General features: G+C 41.4%; 1 long non-coding RNA gene and 1 pseudogene across 1 annotated transcript; both read right to left on the bottom strand.

Moving 5' to 3' along the window:
• Positions 1 to 534: 534 nt before the first annotated feature.
• Positions 535 to 2556, bottom strand: LOC116362716 (uncharacterized). The gene is made up of 2 exons (XR_004207789.1): positions 2044 to 2556; positions 535 to 1854 (listed from the first exon to the last, which is right to left on the bottom strand). It is a non-coding gene; the product is annotated as an uncharacterized LOC116362716 (long non-coding RNA).
• Positions 2557 to 7445: 4889 nt separating this feature from the next.
• On the bottom strand, positions 7446 to 8674 carry LOC116362715 (NLR family CARD domain-containing protein 3-like; annotated as a pseudogene).
• Between the last annotated feature and the right edge of the window lie 671 nt (positions 8675 to 9345).

Below are 9345 nucleotides of genomic sequence, written 5' to 3'. Positions count from 1 at the left end.
AAACAGTGCAACCCAGGCTACCTAAGTATGATTCTCAATCAGAGACAACTAATGACACCTGCCTCTGATTGAGAACCATACTAGGCCGAAACATAGAAATCCCCAAATCATAGAAAATCAAACATAGACTGCCCACCCAACTCACGCCCTGACCATACTAAATAAATACAAAACAAATGGAAATAAAGGTCAGAACGTGACATCAGTATTAAAACATTTCCACCTCTCTTCTTCCATCTATTACTGTACTGTCATATTGTGATCAGCATTAAAAAATTTCCACCTCTCTTCTTCCATCTATTACTGTACTGTCATATTGTGATCAGTATTAAAACATTTCCACCTCTCTTCTTCCATCTATTACTGTACTGTCATATTGTGATCAGTATTAAAACATTTCCACCTCTCTTCTTCCATCTGTTACTGTACTGTCATATTGTGATCAGTATTAAAACATTTCCACCTCTCTTCTTCTTCCATCTATTACTGTACTGTCATATTGTGATCAGCATTAAAACATTTCCACCTCTCTTCTTCCATCTTGTTGATTAACTTTATTAGTCACATCTGTCACATGTACATTTCATTCAGTTGAATTGAGTTTATACACAAACAAGATTGTTGTGCCAAGAATTTGACAAATAAACATTATACAATATTTACAAACACCAAGAAGCCCAATAACAACAAGATCAATGATTTCTAAATGAAAACTGTTTGACTCTAGTTGACAATGTCTGTCAACTTCAATGGTGTTTATTCATGAATATTTACAATCATATGTTTACACACTAGAAAGATATTCTACATTGTTGCTTCAGTGTGTCTTACTGAACATGACCCTGATTAGAGTAAATCATCATGTTGTGTTTGACAAAGGGACACTGAGGACTCATCAAACCAAACATAAAACCCTGGATAGAGGGGCTCAGTGAATGTGGAGGTGAATGTGATCAGGTGAGTCAGTGTGACAGAGGAGGCTCTATAGAAGGACAGAGTGCCGGCTGGCCAGTCCAGATACACTCCTACTCTGTGGGAGCTGGAGGAGGGGACGTCAATGGTAGTGGGATTATTATTGTGCCTGGCAGTGTAACTGTTGTCAGAGCAGAACAGACTCCAGGTATTGTCATTGGATCCAAGCCCACAGTCATAACTCCTTCCTCTCCTGTTGATTCCTTTATATGTCACTCCTATATCAGCCCCTCTCCCACTCCACTCTACCTCCCAGTAACAGCGCCCAGTCAGACCCTCTCTACACAGAACCTGCTGCCAGTCCTTAAATCTGTCTGGGTGATCAGGATACGGCTGCTCCTCTCTCCTACATGTCACCTTTCTGTTCTCCTCAGACAGAGAGAGGAGTCTGTTTACTGTGTTTAGGTCCAGTGTGAGATCACAGACATCTGATGGATGAAATCAGACACAATATTAGAAATCATCATCATTCACATTAGAATGTTAACTCACTTTTCACTAATTAATTTAATGTAGATGTTTCTAGGTATCAAAAGGAGAAGTAAAGGTACCTTGAGACTTGTTGAATGATCATATATTATACTGTATGGTAATATAAAACACACTTATTCCCATTAATTACACACACACACACACACACACACACACACACACACACACACAGACACACATAGTCACAACTCTTTGTTAACTTTGGTGTCCTTGATTTGTGCTTCTGTAGAACTACAGCTGATATTAATATGACCAAGTAAGTAATGATGGTGGTCTTTGACTTTGACTTAACTTGAATTAAGACTTATTCTTAGTCATATTCTTCACAGCAGTCAACACTCACATTTTCTAAGCCCAGGTTTCATTGTGTTCTCTCCACCATGTTCCACACTGTAGCGGTAAGCAGAAGAACAGACAGTCATTGAGGGATACACACACACACACATGCACACAGTCAACACTCTGGACACACACAGTCAGCATATAACTTTGTCCAAGTGGTGGTAAGAATGTTTGTCTTAACTAGCCTGATAAGTCCAACATGTCTGATATGAACATTGACATAAACCCTCTACATACATGAGTTTCTCCAGTCTGCAGTGTGGATCCTCCAGTCCAGCAGAGAGCAGTCTGACTCCTGAGTCTCCTGGGTGATTGTAGCTCAGGTCCAGCTCTCTCAGGTGTGAGGGGTTTGACCTCAGAGCTGAGGCCAGAGAAGCACAGCCTTCCTCTGTGACTAGACAGCCTGACAGCCTGCAAAGAGTCAAATTATATTAAAATCACACTGCTATTCTCTGGAGGTGAAAATAGTGGCAGTATATTTTTTTCAACATATTCAGATATATCAGTGTCCTGAAACCTGCCATATCTATTCGTAAATTAATGAATGTAGAATGATTATAAATTCTCATAATATTACTTGTAGAGAGATACATGTTTAGTGCAAATATTTGAGTAGACTGTAGTATCAGTCAGAAGACAGACAGTGATGTATCAGATGTAGATTGTATTGAGTATACAGTCCACACCATATCTATTTAGACAGTGAGGTATCAGATTTAGATTGTATTGAGTATACAGTCCACACCATATCTATTTAGACAGTGAGGTATCAGATTTAGATTGTATTGAGTATACAGTCCACACCATATCTATTTAGACAGTGATGTATCAGATGTAGATTGTATTGAGTATACAGTCCACACCATATCTATTTAGACAGTGAGGTATCAGATGTAGATTGTATTGAGTATACAGTCCACACCATATCTATTTAGACAGTGAGGTATCAGATTTAGATTGTATTGAGTATACAGTCCACACCATATCTATTTAGACAGTGAGGTATCAGATTTAGATTGTATTGAGTATACAGTCCACACCATATCTATTTAGACAGTGAGGTATCAGATTCAGATTCAGATTGTATTGAGTATACAGTCCACACCATATCTATTTTGACAGTGAAGCTGACATTTTAAATGTGGCTCTATACTCCAACATGTTGGATTTGAGATCAAATGTTTCATATGAGGTGACAGTTTATAATGTCTGTTTCACCATTTAGAACTGAAAGCTAAAACTGTATTAAAGTCAAAAATGTACTATTTGGTTGTAAACTTGTTGGTTGCATATGCAGTTTGTTTTGGTTGTGATTTTGTTATATTTTGCCTAATAGTAACTGAATGGTGGATGATGACTGGAGTAATTTTCTGAGTATATAACATGTTTTCTAACACTACTAAATTAATCCTGACGATGCCATGATTAAGGAACATCATGAATGAATCATGAATAATAATGAGTGATAAAGTTACAGAGGCAACAACAAAACATGCTAACCTCTCACCATTACCAATAACAGAGGCTACAACAAAACATACTAACCTCTCACCATTACCAATAACAGAGGCTACAACAAAACATGCTAACCTCTCACCATTACCAATAACAGAGGCTACAACAAAACATGCTAACCTCTCACCATTACCAATAACAGAGACTACAACAAAACATGCTAACCTCTCACCATTACCAATAACAGAGGCTACAACAAAAACATACTAACCTCTCACCATTACCAGTAACAGAGGCTACAACAAAACATACTAACCTCTCACCATTACCAGTAACAGAGGCTACAACAAAACATACTAACGTCTCACCAGCGCCGTCAGAGATGGCCGCCTCGCTTCGCGTTCCTAGGAAACTATGCAGTTTTTTGTTTTTTTACGTGTTATTTCTTACATTAGTACCCCAGGTCATCTTAGGTTTCATTACATACAGTCGAGAAGAACTACTGAATATAAGATCAGCGTCAACTCACCATCAGTACGACCAAGAATATGTTTTTCGCGACGCGGATCCTGTGTTCTGCCTTACAAACAGGACAACGGAATGGATCCCATGCGGCGACCCAAAAAAACAACTTCGTAAAAGGTCTTCTGGTCAGGCTCCGGAGACGGGCACATCGCGCGCCACTCCCTAGCATACTACTCGCCAATGTCCAGTCTCTTGATAACAAGGTTGATGAAATCCGAGCAAGGGTAGCATTCCAGAGCGACATCAGAGACTGTAACGTTCTTTGCTTCACGGAAACATGGCTCACTGGAGAGACGCTATCGGAGTCGGTGCAGCCAGCTGGTTTCTCCACGCATCGCGCCGACAGAAACAAACATCTTGCTGGTAAGAAGAGGGGCGGGGGCATATGCTTTATGGTTAACGTGACGTGGTGTGGCCAAAACAACATACAGGAACTCAAATCCTTCTGTTCACCTGATTTAGAATTCCTCACAATCAAATGTCGACCGCATTATCTACCAAGGGAATTCTCTTCGATTATAATCACAGCCGTATATATTCCCCCCCAAGCAGACACATCGATGGCTCTGAACAAACATTATTTGACTCTTTGCAAACTGGAATCCGTATATCTTGAGGCTGCATTCATTGTAGCTGGGGATTTTAACAAGGCTAATCTGAAAACAAGACTCCCTAAATTGTATCAGCATATCGATTGCACAACCAGGGCTGGAAAAACCTTGGATCATTGCCATTCTAACTTCCGCGACGCATATAAGGCCCTGCCCCGCTCTCCTTTCGGAAAAGCTGACCACGATTCCATTTTGTTGATCCCTGCCTACAGACAGAAACTAAAACAAGAAGCTCCCGCGCTGAGGTCTGTTCAACGCTGGTCCGACCAATCTGATTCCACACTCCAAGACTGCTTCCATCACGTGGACTGGGATATGTTTCGTATTGCATCAAACAACAACATTGACGAATACGCTGATTCGGTGAGCGAGTTCATTAGAACGTGCGTTGAAGATGTCGTTCCCATAGCAACGATTAAAACATTCCCAAACCAGAAACCGTGGATTGATGGCAGCATTCGCGTGAAACTGAAAGCGCGAACCACTGCTTTTAATCAGGGCAAAGTGACCGGAAACATGACCGAATACAAACAGTGTAGCTCTTCCCTCCGCAAGGCAATCAAACAAGCTAAGCGTCAGTATAGAGACAAAGTAGAATCTCAAATCAAGTGCTCAGACACAAGAGGTATGTGGCAGGGTCTAGAGTCAATCACGGATTACAAAATGAAAACCAGCCCCGTCACGGACCAGGATGTCTTGCTCCCAGGCAGACTAAATCACTTTTTTGCCCGCTTTGAGGACAATACAGTGCCACTGACACGGCCCGCAACCAAAACTTGCAGACTCTCCTTCACTGCAGCCGACATGAGGAAAACATTTAAACGTGTTAACCCTCGCAAGGCTGCAGGCTCATCAGCCGCACCCTCAGAGCATGCGCAGACCAGCAGGCTGGTGTGTTTACGGACATATTCAATCAATCTCTATCCCAGTCTGTTGTTCCCACAAGCTTCAAGAGGGCCACCATTGTTCCTGTTCCCAAGAAAGCTAAGGTAACTGAGCTAAACGACTACCTCCCCGTAGCACTCACTTCCGTCATCATGAAGTGCTTTGAGAGTCAAGGACCATAACACCTCCACCCTACCTGACACCCTAGACCGACTCCATTTTGCTTACCGCCCAAATAGGTCCACAGACGATGCAATCTCAACCACACTGCACACTGCCCTAACCCATCTGGACAAGAGGAATACCTATGTGAGAATGCTGTAGAATCACAAGCTTGATGAAATCACTGCAGGCATGGAAGATGGGACAAAATACTAAACTTATGACTACTTTAATACAATATAAGTGAATTTGTCCGAATACTTACAACTTTTTCAAATGGGAGAATACAGAAAGTGCTTTCCTTTCTTAACAGTAACACAGCTATGTATGAAAATACCCTCAAATAAAAGGTGACATTCTGTACTATCACCTAACACGAAACATTCTATCTCAAATCCAAAATGCTGGAGCAGAGCACCACATTTAAAACTGTAAGCTTCACTGTCCAAACACATATGGTGTGGACTATGTGTGTCTGGTAAACACATGTGGATCTGGTGAACAGTTATCACTTGTTGACCAACTACAGGAATACTGACCTCAGAGTCTCCAGTTTACAGTGGGGATTCCCCAGTCCAGCAGAGAGCAGTTTCACTCCTGAATCCTTCAGGTCATTGTTACTCAGATCCAGCTCTCTCAGGTGTGAGGGGTTTGACTCCAGAGTTGAGACCAGAGAAGCACAGCCTTCCTCTGTGACTCCACAGTCTGACAGCCTGACAAAGAGATCATCATGACTTCACAAACACACTGTTAATTTTACACCAGTAGTGTAGAAGGACAATGGCAGATGCATTTGGTTTATTCTCCCCAACAACATATATATTCATCTTCAGTCTCCTAGAATTGTATGGTCATATTGATATACTAATGTGAAAATCAATGCACTGATTCAGAATGTTATTCAATATAATATTATATACATATTTTTCTCTAAACTGAATATTTCTTCCTGATGATTAGTTCTTATATGTCATTTTATTTACTCACAGAACAGCTCTGGAGGCTTTGACCACTGGCAGCAGCCCCAGAAGACCTTCCTCTGATCTGGAGTATTTCTTCAGGTCAAACACATCCAGCTCCTTTTCTGAAGTCAGCAACACAAAGACCAGAGCTGACCACTGTGCAGGTGACAGTTTGGCTCTAGAGAGACTTCCTGATCTCAGGTAGCTTTGGATCTCCTCCACTAGAGAATGGTCATTCAGTTCATTCAGACAGTGGAACAGATTGATGCTCCTCTCTGGAGAGGGATTCTCCCTGATCTTCTCCTTGATGTACTTGACTGTTTCTTCATGGCTCTGTGAGCTGCTTGTCTTTGTCAGTAGACCTTGTAAGTGCTTCTGATTGGACTCCAGTGAGAGGCCCAGAAGGAAGCGGAGGAAAAGGTCCAGGTTTCCCGTCTCACTTTGTAAGGCTTTATCCACAGCACTCTTGTAGACAGTAACTTCAGGCTTGTCTCTGAAGAGCGACGAAAAGAATCTGAATATTGATTGAGGTTCGTCCATTAGATTCTCATTGTTGTTGATGAATGAGAGGAACACATATACAGCAGCCAGAAACTCCTGAATGCTCAGATGAACAAAGCAGTACACCTTGTCTTGGTACAGCCCACATTCCTCTTTAAAGAGCTGTGTGCACAATCCTGAGTAGACTGAGGCTTCACTGACATCAATGCCAGCCTCTTTCAGGTCTTCTTCATAGAAAATCAGATTGCCCTTCACAAGCTGTTGAAAAGCCAGTTTTCCCAGTGACAGAATGCTCTCTTTATTCCAGTGTGGATCTGTCTCTTCTTTCCCAAGATACTTTTCATTCTTCTGTTTGGTATGAAACACCACGAGGTGTGTGTACATCTCAGTCAGAGTCTTGGGCATCTCTTCTCTCTTATGTTTCAACATGTGTTCAAGGACTGTTGCAGAAATCCAACAGAAGACTGGAATGTGGCACATGATGTGGAGGCTCCTTGATGTCTTTATGTGTGAGATGATTCTGCTGGCCAGGTCCTCATCACTGAATCTCTTCCTGAAGTACTCCTCCTTCTGTGGGTCATTGAACCCTCGTACCTCTGTCACCTGGTCAACACACCCTGAAGGGATCTTATTGGCTGCTGCAGGTCGGGTAGTTATCCAGAGGAGAGCAGAGGGAAGCAGATTTCCCTTGATGAGATTTGTCAGCAGAACATCCACTGAGGTTGACTCTGTGACGTCACAACAGATCTTGTTCTTCTGGAAGTCTAGGGGCAGTCGGCACTCATCCAGACCATCAAAGATGAACAGAACTTTGTACTTGTCGTAGTTGGAGATTCCTGATTGTTTAGTTTCCATTGAGAAGTGATTAAGAATTTCAATCAAAGTGTGTTTTTCACCTTCAATCAAATTCAGCTCCCGAAAAGGGAATGAAAATACAAATTGGACATCCTGATTTGCTTTTCCTTCAGCCCAGTCCAGAATGAACTTCTGCACAGAGACTGTTTTTCCAATGCCAGCGACTCCCTTTGTCAGCACAGTTCTGATAGGTTTGTCTTGTCCAGTTAAGGGTTTGAAGATGTCGTTACATTTGATTGCAGTCTCTGGTCTTGCTTTTTTCCTGTTTGTTGTCTCAATCTGTCTCAGCTCATGTTCATTATTGACCTCTCCTGTTCCACCCTCTGTGATGTAGAGCTCTGTGTAGATCTTATTGAGAAGTGTAGGGTTTCCTTGTTTAGCGATCCCCTCAAATACACATTGAAACTTCTTCTTTAGATTAGATTTGAGTTCACGTTGGCAAATCACAGCGAGCTCATCTGAATCTAGAAATAACACAGAGGATATTAATATTACGTCTGTTTTAATGCCCACAGTATTGTAGGACTGTTATAAAGTTTTAAATTATAATAATGTATTACTAAGTTTTAAGTTACAGTAGTTTCTTCTCTTAACTGACTGTATAAATGTGCAAATGTTTTCCTAATGCATTACAGACTGGTGTGACTGATTATATTATTATTGGTATTATTGATGGTATTATTAATGTTCTCTCTCTCTCTCTAAATTAATCACCACAACACATCCCTGCTGCTACTTGATGAGGTCACTAGGTGTTGTGTTAAGGCTGCTTCAATATCATTGAGTTACACAGCTACTTTAGCTGTACTTTAGCTACAGCTTTTAAATGTTATAAAACACCATTCAACATGAGGCAGACAGATCTTACATTTCTCCAGTGTGTCAGCAAGCTCCTTCTGGTTCATTTTCCTCAGGATGTGCAGTGTGATCTTCAGAGCCCCCTCTCTGGCACTGCTCTCCTGCTTCTCATCTTCAGCCTCCACCACTTCCTTATCCTGCTTCTGACTCTCAAAGCCTTCTGGGAGTTCTGGACTAAGAATCCTCTTGAACATCTTCAGCTCGTTCTTCACAAATGTCATAATTTTCTCTTCAAGCAACTGAAATAAATCAAGTAAATAAGTTAAGCAAGAGAATAAATGCTTTCTCATCAACACATTAATGAATGATTGACAGATCAACTTTACTTGAGATAAACAAAAACAAATGTACATAACAGGACCACATACACTGAATATGGAGGCCAGGTCTGTTTGATGACTCTGGGAAGACTGACCACTGAGAATCTCTGACTCTGATCTCTCCTGTTGGTTTCTGTGGACAAAACATGAGATTTACATCTCCTCATCCAGGGAGTTCACCAGACAGACAGTCGGACGGACGGAGGGAGGGAGGGAATGTTGTGTTTGTTAATTTTGTTTTAGCACCACGAAAATTTCAAAATGATTAGCCTATGGATTATGAAAACAACAACAATAAATGGGAAAATGGGAGAGGAGAATGACTAGAGACAGTGTTGTTTAACTCACTGACCAGGACCCATGAGTTCTTCTTACCTTTGTTCAGTAGAAAAAGTCTCCCTCTCT

The sequence above is a fragment of the Oncorhynchus kisutch genome, unplaced genomic scaffold (assembly GCF_002021735.2).
Source record: "Oncorhynchus kisutch isolate 150728-3 unplaced genomic scaffold, Okis_V2 scaffold880, whole genome shotgun sequence".
Classification (NCBI taxonomy): Eukaryota; Metazoa; Chordata; class Actinopteri; order Salmoniformes; family Salmonidae; genus Oncorhynchus; species Oncorhynchus kisutch.
Note: the sequence above shows the minus strand (reverse complement) of the source record. Positions and strands in the feature narration are given on the sequence as shown.